The sequence below is a fragment of the Pseudopodoces humilis genome, chromosome 3 (assembly GCF_049639895.1).
Source record: "Pseudopodoces humilis isolate 2021_Gansu_Grassland_sample_001 chromosome 3, ASM4963989v1, whole genome shotgun sequence".
Lineage (NCBI taxonomy): Eukaryota > Metazoa > Chordata > Aves > Passeriformes > Paridae > Pseudopodoces > Pseudopodoces humilis.
In genome coordinates, this window is record NC_142202.1 from 17,352,260 (window position 1) to 17,365,943 (window position 13,684).

Here is a 13,684-nt window from a genome sequence, read left to right on the forward strand (position 1 = left end):
GGATAGCAGTAACTGCTCAGAAAGCACTTTAGCCATGCAGTTCCAAACAACTCATTGAAGAGTATCATATCTGGAATGTACCATGGTCTGCTGCGGCGATGTTCCTTATGACAGTTTTATGGAGTAATCCATCTATTATTTGTGGAGCAAGCAGTGAACACACCTCACCCAGCAGACAGCTGCCATTTGCCTTGCAAGCCCTCCAGGAGACAAAGTAATGCTGTACCACACAAACTATGTGGGATTTGGTGCTCCATGACTAGCATGTTCTTTTAAAACTTGAATTAAGTTCACCTGTTCCTTTGGCTTCAACTGAAAGAAGTTTTCCTCGATTTAAGTTTTTAAAAAGAAAACAAAAAACAACAGAAACACCCCAACCAGACTTAAAAAAACATTGGTTCAACAAATCCCATCTGGACTCATAGTGACTGCAATTGGGAATGATAAAAGTGCAAATCCAAAAGGGAATGACGTAGTGGAAATTTAGTATAACCTAATATATTAGTACAGATAATTTATAGATTTTTAGGAGACCACATAGAACAACCAAGTGTTGAGGGTTGTTTTAACCATATAAGAAAAAAAAAAAAAAAAACCTAAAATCTGTAAATTGCACAAAACCAAAACTAAACTGTTGTAAGACTTTAGACTTTTCATTTAAGGCAGGACAAAATTCAAATTATATTTCAAAGTTATCTAAAGCTTCTCAGCTGTAGTCAGCACTGCACCACTCAGCCAGCTGAATCAGCCCAGGCTTTATGGACTTTGCAGACCTGCTAGCTACACAAAGCATCATAGTTTTGAGATGAACACGATGTCCAAAGTAACAAAAATGTCTTTTCAGGTTAAAATTCATCTAAACCAGCTGGATTCCAGAAGCAGTGCATTTCTACAATAAGCAACATTTAACAATCCCAGCACTACATGGTAAGGCTCCTTCTAGATGAAATACTGTAATGGCCTTGCAGTCCTTTAAGACGCTGAAGTTTTCCAATGTGGCCAATAATCTTACAGTCTGCAAACTCAGTTAAATCCTCTCCAGGCTTTGTCTGCTGTGCCAGCCAGTGCACAGCTACTCTAAAGGAGGGTTTGCTCCTCCTTCACATTACCAGAATTCTTTGTATCTTTGCTTTTTCTCAGTGCTGAGAGAAGTAACAAGTGGTGTTTGATACTGGATTTCATGGGAAATGTCTACTTATCTATCACTGCAGTGGTCTTTAGAAAGTCAAACTACTTTTTAATGTTTTATGGTTGTTGATCTCCATTTTGGCTCTCAGCAAGAGATTTTTCAAACTCTCCAGCTCTTACTCCAATGCTATCATACATGGTGCTTGGTTTCTCTCAATACTTTAATTTTTCCTTTTCCATTTCAGCTGTTAACCCCTACCTCTTCCCTGGAAAGCTTCCCCTATACAAAATACAGGCACTACCCAGAACAAGCCATCCCTGTGCTTTCCTTTTTGTCCTGAGATATTTCAAGTATATTAAATTTGTGCATTTCAGCTTCAGGAAGTCTCAAAATCTTATTTCATCAACAAGGAAGTTTACCTAATATATTTATTAATACAGCCATTTCACTTTGAGAATTGCTATCACACAGCTCCTATTTTTGAGAAATTCCATTATGGTCAGTTTGTTTTCTGCACCGTCTATAAATACCCATTTTCTCAACTAATGTCACCCCATTAACAAGTAGATCTTCAGCAATCTAAGTCCTTGTTCCATGAGGCAGTAGTTGGCAGACAATTATGAAGCAGAAGAGGTTTGTAGAGGGGAAATTTCCCCTCCTCCAAGTGTTCTGAGAGCCAGCTGTCCCTGCCATCCCTCTCCACAGCCTGTGAGGCTGTGAAGCTGTCCTGTCCTGAACCTGAGACTCCATGAGTTCATTTCCTGTGTCGCAGGCTGGCTCGGGAACCGCAATTCCTGTGACAGGGAGTTTCCAGATGTCACCGTGCCAGCAGCACAGCTCACGTACAGATGGGCACTGGCAACCAGCATTGCCAAGCCGGCACAAGAACGGACCCACCAGTGACAGCTTTGGGGCGAGGGAGCTGGGAAAGACTGCAAAGGCTGGGAAAACCAGGATTCTTCAGACCCTCAGAAACAGCTTTTGCTTTGCTTTTAAGCTAAAGTTACTTCTCCTGGCAAAGAGAGCAAAACAACAGCAGACCATTTTCAGAAATCATTTGCAGGGCTTCAACTACAGAAATCAATGTCAGTGCTTTAGCTACAAAGTCAAAATTTACAATAGATATAATTAGACTGTACACAGAAGCAACAACAAAGAGCTCTGAATTATCTTCCAAAAGTTTTGTATGATTCTAGAGTTTTAATCAAAAAAAAGCATATCTATGTAGAGAAGATGGAAAATAAATGTATTAAAGTCTGAAAAAGCTTCAAATACTCTGAGTTTTGGAATGAAATACAGCTACAAGCAGAAATTATTGGAACCACACTACTTCAACAAAAAAATGTGCATAGCTCTGGAAAGCAGGTGTATACCTCAGCACAGTTTAAGAGCCCAGAAAGCTGTTAAAAAAACCCAAAACACTGCTTACAACTGCCACGCTGTCATCGCACTAAATCTTATTTACACAACTTACTGACTTTCCATTACACTATGAAAGACTTTAAAGTTTACGTAATTGCAAATATTCTGATCCAGAATAGCTCTAATCCTGCTTACATAGCGCAGGGAGAAACCAAGATATGTCTCTTTCTGGCTGAAAGAAGAGTTACTTGCATTGAAAGTTCTACATGTTTTAACTTCATCATGCTGTGGGATTAACATTGAAATTATTACAGCTGAAAAGGGACACAAAAGCAACTCTTTAAGGTATGGCCCCAGGTATACCCACCATCACCGTAGCTATATTAACGTTACCTAAGAGGCTAAGAAACCTCTCCACCATCTGCTTAAAATCAGACTTTTTGTCTTCTGCCCAAATTTAAAGGCTGTGTTTGAACACAGTAACATAGTAACAAGAGAACTGTTACTAATATTAGCATTTTTCTTCCTATTTTAATAGAAGCACTAATACAATGTTCCTCTACAGTACATTAAAGAAGGCAAGGACTCACTGAGACCATCAGGCAGGTACACACTGGCAGTCACACTTATTTGATAAACACAAACCATTCTCTGCATGGTTTCATTTCTCCATTCTCTACACAGAACACAGCAAAGCACTTTTACACTATCAGTTCAGCAATAATTTTCTTCGAAAGCTAAACATGGGAGTTTGTTTTTTTTTTCCCCCCGGTTCATTTCCCAAGCATGAGTGGGTTTAAAGTCTCCCATTTGCTAAGCTGTGCTTTGAAGGTCAAATGATAAACCTTGTACAGCACTTTTATCACAGCGCATCTGCCCAAAGAGCCGGATCTCGAGTAGGGGAGGGTTTGTTTTCTCACCAGGCTCTTCAGCGCTCGCAGGGTCCCGCGCTAAGCTCTCCGGCATTTCTACCCCGCGGAAAAGTATCTCACAATCCCAGGAGCCCACTTGCATTACAAAGTAGCATTGCAGTCTAAATAAACGCACTGAGTTAAACCTCCATCCTCACGCTTCCCGAAGGCACCGCCAGCTCCGAAACCACCCGGCGGGACGCAGCTCTCGCCACTCACCAGCCGCAACTCGGGGCAGACGGGCAGGAAGGAGAGGGCAGCCCGCTCTCGATCCAGGTATCCCCCGGCTCCGCGCCCGCTCTCCCCGCAGCCGGAGCCGCTGCTCCGCTCGTCCCGACTCTGGCCCCGAGCGGGGAGCGCCGGGAGCCAGGGCCGCCCCTCCCCGCGGCAGGTCGCGGTCTGGCAGCGCCCGGCGGCTCCCCCCCGCTCCTGCTGCCGCCGCGGGAGCCCCGGGCCGCTCCCCGCCCCCTCGGATCGGGCTCGGGGCTCGGGGAGCGGGGCCGAGCCGAGCGCTGCAGCTGCACCTGCCCGCGCCCACCGGGGCTGCGCGACCCGCGGGCTCCGCGCCAGCCTCCACACGTGGAGAGCACGAGTGGCACTACCTTGGCACCGGCTGCTGGAAATGGAAAGAGCCCAGGGAGGCGGGAGACTGAAAACAGCTCCGGGGCTCATTTGGAGTGCTTTTCAAACTCACTTCAGCCCTCATTAGCTCCTGGCAGGGGCTTGTCCCCCAGCACCAACTCTTACTTCATCCTTTGGTTGTCAGGCATTTCTTACAAAATATTGCTGTGTGGCTACAAATCTCCAACAGGTCTCCAGCAACAAAATACCTACTGGGATTTAAGGGCTTTTATCCCACCAGATTTTAGGACATTTGTACCTAAAAAATCTTCTTCCACACAGGAATACTCGAGGACCTGCCAGTTCATCTCCACATATGTCTCAGATAACATTTTTTTTATAAGACTTTATAAATAGAAGCGTAATTATTAGAGACTATTAACGTGAAAAACTGAAAAATTCACGGTTCACAACTCTAAATGAAAAAATGGAGATTAAAAAGTCTGGAGATATTTAAACCCTCAATTCTAGGTATTAATGCGGGGAACATGGTACTCGCTCACTTAGCATAGCTGTTCTATGAGGAGCTTAAAACCCTACCAGAGGAAATGCTATAAATAGGTCTCAATCTGTGGTATACCAGGATACTATGTTCAAACTAACTACTAAAGCCCATATGCTCACAAGCCTTGTGTTTTGGGAGCTGACTCCTGGTTTTTCCTCAGCTCTGGGTATCTAAGATACAAGCCTCAGAACTGGCATCTTCCTGGGGTTTGATCTTGTGAATCAGTTCCAAGATCTGTAAATCCAAAGTAGATCACAATTCCCAGGCATCTGACTGGCTTTCAGAAGTGCTCTCCTTACTCTCTATTGAAATACAGGAGCTTTGATTTCAGGGTCAAGTTGAACTGGTTGGTGCAAAAGGAATTTCTCATCTATAAACACCTTTACTCTTTGTAAAGCGAAAGATTTAACCAAAGGAAACACTGAGGTTCAATTTCCCTTAGCATAATCTTAGAATGATGCATTCCAATTGTGACAGAAGTTTTTACACAAGGCTTTAGCCCTTCCTGCTAATTGGATCTGGTCTTTTAACAGGTGGTGAGAAACTGTGCTGCTTCCCCACTTTAAGGGGAAACTTTTTTTTTAAACGTACCTTCCTTGACTTTCTCACTGAGCTTCAACTGAGAAATTTCACTGGCATCAGCAGCTGTCTCCACCTCCCCCATACCATCAGCATCCTATCTGGAACATCATTTTTCTAACATTAATGGATTCTCTAACAGAAAACTCTCCATCCAAGGTAGAACCATTCAGAGTTAGTGATCTAAAACAGATTTTATGTAAGAAATGTATTTTGCTCAAATGTATTTATTGCGCAAAACAGCACTACTACAAAGCAGTATTACTAAGCAACCATAATTCAAAATGAAAGTAGGACTGCAATACAGTATTCACTTTCTGAATATCTGAAACACATAATATAGCCTGGAAGCACCGGAAGAATAATCTTGAAGTTACTTTTCCAAAGTCACGTAACTCCGTGTATTTTAAAAAAAAACATACCTACTAACACAAGTATTTCTGAAATGTGTAAACATTAGTGTGTATCAGTTCACTACAGCTGTGTCCCTCGTATTTGCTAACCACCTCAAAGAAGTGACAAGAGGCACATAATATTTGCAAACTGCTTTTATATCTAGGAGGAAAAGGACTATAAAAATCTGAAGGATTACAGTCTATTAAAACTCTTAGATTATATGTGCTGAAGAAAATAGTGTTAGTTTCTTAGCATATAAATTTAACACAGATACTTTGTTCCCAAGGATGACAGAAAAATGAATGTATAATGCATGTTCAGAGATACTCTTAATAAAAGTATTTGTCCAAATGGGATTTAAGTAGCGTATCATATATTTGAATTACAGTCTTGTAGTAAAATATTGCCCTTAGAGTATCTGAAACAAAAAAGTTTGGTTTCTCTCACTAAGTGCTGAGAAACATTTTCCCTACGCTACACTTTGGCCTTGCAGAGCCTTAGTTGCCCAGGGTCCCCCCCAGTATATTCCTGGTTTGGACATTTCCATCATCCACCCTTCAACATCCCCTTCTGTATCACTTCTAATGTTGATACTTATTCCACCATTTATCTCCAGCAACAGCAGACAAATGCTGACTTCTTTATTTGCAAGTGATTAAAAAATACAACTGAGCCCTACAGCATATGGAATGTAGGTTCAGGAAAACTAGGGGAAAGTGAAAAAGGATGGAAGAACTTAGAGTGATTCAAGGCAGACCAGAAATGTCAGATTTGATCTGTGGAAGCCTCGAGAGGATAAATGAGTAACACTCTGCCCTATTCACTGCCTGGAAATGCATCTATGCAGGGAATCTGGAGGACATCCACACTACTAATTCAGCTTTGGTTTAATTCAAAATGATCCTTGATGCATCAGGAAGTTCTGTCTACCTATGGATCTACCTTCACAAATACTTTAATTTTCAAAGAAAAATTCTTTAATTTAGTTATCTTAAGAGATACTTTCTCTATTTTTCTATTATAAGCTGGGGGGTTTTTAAATTGAGATTTTAAAATAACATTTTTCACAGTATACTTCATGATTAAAATCAAGTAGTAGTAAAAAGACTAATACAGTTCCCAGATTGCTGTATACAGTACTTTGGAAAGAGGTTACGAAGATAACCATGGTAGAAACTCAAATGAGCTGTAGCCTGTATAAGAAAATGAGCTTAAAAAACCGAAGCTTGTATTTACAGAGTAGGACTGACAGTGTTTTAGTGCATGAAGTTTGACCATTCTCTCTCTTCAAACAAGATACAAAGAGCTGCAATACTTGGCTACTACCCTTTCACAGCCTCTCCTAAGCTGAAGACATTGGGCAATGCCATCGAGTGCCAGCCAGTTCTCCAACCTCTGGCTGCCCATGATCAAGAGCCATGACCAAGCTGCCACCACTCCACCACAGGAGGTGCAGATACACCTTGTACCTTTTCCTGGCTGGATGCCTTCACCTACCTCTCTGAGCTTAAGATGACATTAATCATAGGTTCTTCCTGTCACAGTGTTAACTCTTCCAAAGAGAGATCCAGAAGAAGTTGAAAGACTTTGAGCACTGAACGTTAATAAGAGAGCTGGTGGAAGTCTTGGGGGTTCTGGGGATGAATGCGTGATGAAGGACTAAGCAAGTACTCAGGAAAAAAGTGCAGAGGCTTCCAAAATCCTTGAAAACCAGACAGAAGGCACAAGAGGTGCTGTAGAAATTCTGATGAATTGCTAATGAACTGGGGAGAATAAAGGAATATGGAATAAGAGAGCCAATTAGAGGTTAAAATGACAAAATGAGTTCTGCACGTGGCACATGTACTCTGCACATATTTTATTACAGCTACATTGAATTTTTATTACAATTCCTGTGCACCTACAGAATTTCCTGGCTGGTGGGGTTTTTCTTCTCTTGGATGCAAAAGTCTCTGTTGCCTTTTAGATGCCATAGTACAAGTATTCACAGTAGGCAATTTACCAAATGCCTTTTAAAATAAACCTAGCAGGAAAAATATGGTAGGAACCAACCATTCATTTACTACTTTTCATACTAAAGCATATTTTGGTGAAACACTTGAGGTAATACTAAGGTAGCAGTACCTACTTTAACTATGCAGAGGTACACAGGGCACAGACCAGGAACTTCCAGCTTCTAGCAGCACATGGGACATGCCAGCAACATAGCAAGGAAGTTAATTGGGCTGAGTCAGCCTGATCCATCAGAGATTACAAGGTCTAGACTGCCACTGATCCTCACACCTGACAACCTTCAGAGAGATCCAAGAGCCTGCATGGTTTTCCCAAGTGTTCTTGGGTCCAGAAATATGAGACAAAGACACAGAGTGACTTATCTGAGATTGCAGCCGTGCAAATGTGAGCTGTCTGCTCCTAAGCATAAACTGAACCTGAAAAGAGAATAGCTGTGTCCATAAGGAAATGACGTTGGAAACTCAAAATTGGCATTTGGAAGCCTCTAAACATTTGAGTTAATTTACAACCTCTGTTACCCATCCAGAGATGAAAGAAAATACTGCAAAATATAAAAACAAAGGCAGCCAGCAATGAAAATCTGGCACTTCAATCTCTAGGTTTATTTACTTGAGCTACAGGATGAAGAAAAGGAAGTGATTGAAATTCAAGGTGTTAAAACCTGCATCCTCTTATACTGGTATTCTTCTATACCCTTTTTTCTTCCCCTTAAAGTGTACAAGACAGACCTTCTTATAAATACAGGTTGTACTATAAGCAAAACTGATTCAATATCATCATATACCTATGGCAGAAGCCTTAAGTAGAGTCCTCCACTTACAGACTGCTGCCTCCACAAGGATGAAATTTTGCCTGATCAATAGAGGACGTGAAGTAAATTGACTGTTCTTCTCTAGCTTCCATTCATCCAGACTTTATCACAAAATCTTTCGTAATTGATAACCTGGAGAAAGGCTGAGAACTGAGTGAGTTTATAGGCTGAGAAATCTTTACAAAAATCTGTGCAAAGCAGTCTTTTTCCAGCACTAGTGACAGGGGAAAAGTTAAGACATGCTCACTGCTCATGCTCTACTCATTGTGGTTGTTTTTTGGGCTTTGGTCTGTTTGTTTGCTTTGGTTGTTTGGGTTTAAGATATGCAAAGGACATCTGGCTTGGATTGGGAAAATTTAAACTCCACACATTACATTCAATAAACCAGATACCAACATTCTTTTTAGTATGCTGGAAACCGGACATTTAAGGCCACATCAGCTTAAATAACACAGAAAGTCAAAGCACAGAAATAAATTTCTGGGGGCAAAGAGGGTCTTTCATTGTCCATGAAATGTCTAGAACAATGTCCTCTCAGTCCCTAGTGTAATGAAAAAGTTAGTTCAGTACGAGTCTGCAAACAAATACAGCCTGATTTTAAACTATTTCCTTTATTGGTTTTTTTGTCCTTTATTCATTTTTTTAAAAAGCTTTCAAAGTATGATAATGACATTTTACAGCCTTGCCTCTTCCCCCAACTGAAACAAGTCACTGGCAGCATTTCCCTAACTTTTTTTCTTTGGGATCCTGAGATTTTAAATGTGAAGGCTGAGTTTTATAACATATAAGACGGTATTGTTTTATCTACTTACAGAACAGAAATACTAATACAAATTTAATGACTTTTTTTGTGGAGATCTAACAGATATAAACCTTTTATTTTTCATGTTTCCAAACCACATGTACTCTGAATTGAAATGCATATGTGAGGCTCCACAGTACTTCAATCACACAAAAGCCTTGAAAAGCTATTAAGTTTTAAAATTCTCCACATTGGGTGAAATTATTTACATTAGCAAAATAAGTTGTATATTAATCATGAAAAACAGAAGAAAACATTAGATTTAATACTCTGCAAAAAAGCTTTAATACAGAAAGTTTATAGGACAGTTTTATTAGCATCTCAAATAGTTTTCAGATACTAATACGAAGAAAACTTGTTAAAAAACCAAATAAATCTGGAAGCAGAACTGAATATCTATACTTCTGATCTATCTACAGCTTACAGTGTTTTGAAGGAATTTTTAATAGCTTGTCTTCAGCTGTAAAAGTTTCATTCTCTAAACAGAGTGCTCCAATAATAAGTTACATTAAAATGCAGCTGCATAAACATGTTTACACACACTTGTATTTTCTCATTCACATTCCTTTCTCACAGGTGTACCTTTTCCACTATGAAGTAACTAAACTTAAATGTATCTTATGTAAGTGCACACATGTATAATGTCACTTGTAAAACAGTCCAGGCTGATCAGGGGGAAAAACTAACAGAATGTTTTATCTGAACATAAAATAAACAAGTGACATAAAAAGCAGTAATTCTACCACTTTTACAACAGCAGCACTTAAATTACAACCACCAGCCTGATGGCAGTGAAAGCGTCTATTGCAGTGTAATTTTTTTTTTCCATGACACGAGAAATGTATTTCACTAATACTGTTTTAATAACCACCACATTAACTTGTCTGTTATCAAAGAAGTAACAAAAAACTGCATTTCTCCCATAATTTGAAGAAATTCATATAGCAACAGTCCAGAAACCACAAATACCACTATTTCCATTTCAGTTAGGGAACCAAAAGGAAAGTCACTTTTTTTTCAGATTCATATTCTTAGTTCAGGAAACAGCAAAGTCTTGCAATGTATGGGATTCTTTCAAAGTACATCAATAATTTTTAAGATAGGGACAACTGTTTTGAACTTAATTTAGGGAAACTAAGAATGTAACATCTGTATTTATTGCAACTGCATAAGTATTGCCCTATAATGTTTATGGAATATTAACAGCTGTGTTCAAAATAAACTTTTACGTTGCAGATATCAGAAAATATTCATTTTGCTGTTCACTTCTTTCACTTACAGAGCTAAGTAGAAGGTTCTTGTTATTCATTTAAGAGTAAACTAGGTAAAAATGTCAACTTTGAAACATTTCTTCTACCTATTGCACATTCAATCTTCAGCCTAGCCTAGCTCTCTTGGCTTAGTAAAACTATGCGGAGAGGAAATCCCGATCAGCTTCTTTTTTGTTCCTTTTTTTTTTTTTAAGATTTTCAAAATTAACTGCCTAAACCTTCAAACAATACATGAAAGAGCTCCCCCTCCTTCTGTGCTCAACCAACATCACACCTTCACTTTTCTTCATTTAGGAAAATGGAATAAGCACCATAGCTAATTATTTATTTTTTTTTTCCAATCCAGAAAGAGAGATCTAAGTGTTTGGAGTAAACAAGCATTGCTAGAGCCCATAGGGGACCTTTTATTTGAAGTGAGCTTTACTGACACACTAACAAAGGCCTGACAGACAAGGCAAGAGAAAATGGTATTTGAGCACAACCTCAGTGTTTGCTCACCAGGCTGCTTGCCTGCCACAGGCTTACCCAAACACAGCCCCTGCAATGTGAAGTCAATCTTCTCTGGCTGTCTCTTAGCAAACAGATGTGAGCCTGGGAATTCCTCATACATTCAGATAAATCAAGAACCAGACCACTCATAGCCCCAGCCCCCATGGCTTTAGAAGGAGATGTCAGATTTCTGCAGGAGTCTCTGATTTCACACTGCTTGGACTAAAATACAGTTATTGCCAATCATATGCAAGTCACATAATGTCCAAAACTGTTCACCAAGTTTGATACGCTTCCGTTTCACCTGCTACTCTATGAGAAAAACCTTGAGATAAGTCTAAACTACAAAACACCTACGTAGCATTCCCCTATGGATTTACTTTTTTTTAATGCTATCTCTATTCCTTTTGTATTATGTCCAGGGGTAGTGAAGCATGTCTTACCAAAAAACTGATCTGGCATTTTCTACTGTGCACACTGGAGCCACACAGTTCTGACTGTACAGTACAAAACTTGTGTTGTCAGTACAAAACTGCAATTGTACCTTCCTGATCAATGCTCAAAACTGGAAATCCTTTAGAAAAGCACGAGGTACACAAACATTGCATTACAGTTGCAATACAAATCCAAATAAATTGCTTCTCTGCATGAGGTCCATTTAACAAACCAGATTTTTATGCAGAAGATGACCCAATATGGACCAAAATGTCTAAGGTGAGGTACTTGAGTGCTTTTCAAGTTTAAGGCTACATCTTGAGATTTACATTCAATAAATAAGCTGGATACCTACCTAAAGATGGAATTCAAGAGCAGACTTTGACTAGATTACTTTATACATTCTGTGATGTATGTAGACATTTAGTTGGACAATACTGATTTTATCATTTTATCCAATTGCTACACTTGCTCAGTTTCTAGGAGATTCATTGGAATAGGATTTGGTTTTCTACTGGTTATATGAACTCTAGTATCAGATTAACTCTCTGCACACAAGAATTAAGGAATCTAAAGAGGATCAGCTGTTGAAATGTATTTAGGAGTACAGTATCTTTCCACACCCAGGATTTGAGGATCAGGCTTTTGAAGCAGCAAGAGTGATACCAGTCTGCAAAGGAAGCCAGGCTATGAGAATTGAGAACACTAGTCAGTGTTGGTCATTAGAAACTACAACTGTGCAGTTGTTTTTTTTATAACCTGGCAAAGAGGAGTGCCTGGGTATATGCCAGCAGTACCACAGCTGTACAAAGTTAACACCAGCAAAGCACCTCCATATCAGACATGGAGACAAGGAAACAGCAGCTGTGGAAGACTCCTGGCAGCCCCAGGCAGCAGCAGCTGCACAGCCATTCCATGACTCCAAGGGAAGTTGGGTCTCTTTGCAATTCCCTCCCTTCCAGCTCCCTTAATTGAACCATGTACCTGTTTCAGGACATGGGCACTGGTAATTTTAATGAACCTGAGAAATCCGTTTACTACCAAGCCATTGAGCCTTTACAGCAAGTGTTCAGATATTAAAACCTGAATATTCTTTTTATAATTTTAAATCTTACTTCACAGAACAGCCTTGTTTAGTCTACAGATTTAACAGTCACCAGCAGATACCATCTTAAAGAGCAATGCACGTAAAAGGTACTGACCTTCCCAGCCAAGAACTCACCCCAACTATTAAAAAAAAAAACCAGCCTCAGTAAGGTTGCTCCATTTGTCAGAAGATATTAATTTTTGCATGTGCTCTTTCTATAATGAGTATAAACGCACCAGCAAAAAATCTTTCCCAAAGAGTTTGCTTTAGAAACAAAGGCAAAACCAGTCAAACCTTGAGGGAACCATCCCAATGAATTTTGCATGACTTGTTCTTCATACTTGTATGACACATCTATGTTTTTCCACGCAGTGAACAGAGAAAGTATCACATGGATCTGGTCACAGTACTCAAAGGCACACGGAGTTATTGCCAGGCATTAGAAGAGACTGTAATACCAGCCAGTTTTCCTTCCACCCTTCTAGTACACACTCAGCTGAGTGTGAGCTGCCAGGCAGGACCAACACTTTGTGCACAGTGAGTTACCCTGAGCTCCTGGGCTAGTGGCACATTGTAAACCAGGGTTGAGACCAAACTGCTCACACATATCAAGGGGAAGGGGGCTGGGAAGAAGGGAGAGAAAGGAACCTGGAATGCTTAGCCCAGGGTCAGACGACAAAGAATTTCAGAGCTAGGCGGTAATTTTAACAGGGAAGTGCCTATCATGCAAACACGTGCTCATCATGCTCACCCACACACTTCCTCTTCAGAGATTAGTTTTAATCCCAGTAAGTTTTCTAAATTCAACTCCCCACATACTTGCACAAGCTTGTTTGCTGGCATAAGGATGGTGGCTATAGCAGGCAAGGATAACCAGAGGGGGGAAATGCATTTCTTTCAGTGGCACTGATGATTAAGGTTCACTTAGGAGAACACGTGCATATAATGCATATATCAGATACAAACTGCAAAAGCAACAGGCTTTACAGGAATAAAGACAAACTTTTGAAAAATACTTAAGAAAAAGCATGCAGTACACAGAATATAACTAAAAGGCAGAAATGCAAATCACAGGGATAAGCATGATGCACAATCTCTGCCTCTGTACAAAAAGTTACTGCTGAACTAGTTCTGAATTCTCACAAAATAACAAAGCACAAACAAAGGGCTGTGTTCAAAACACTTACAAACTGAAATTCCAGTTCCTTACATACAGGACTTTCTTTCATTAGGACAAGATGGAAAACAAGTCAGTGATTAGCATTCTAATTCA

At 40.0% G+C, this 13,684-nt stretch overlaps 1 protein-coding gene across 3 annotated transcripts in view; it reads right to left on the reverse strand.

Moving 5' to 3' along the window:
- Positions 1–13,684, reverse strand: part of DISP1 (dispatched RND transporter family member 1) — an 85,075-nt gene that overhangs the window by 35,308 nt on the left and 36,083 nt on the right. Inside the window, exon 1 of one of the 3 annotated variants that reach the window (XM_005523309.3) lies at positions 3,622–3,734. The exons of the other annotated variants lie outside the window; for them this stretch is intronic. The gene's annotated coding sequence lies outside the window, so the exon portion shown is untranslated. Of the gene's footprint in view, positions 1–3,621; positions 3,735–13,684 lie in introns of those variants that run through there. 3 annotated transcript variants of the gene reach the window in all.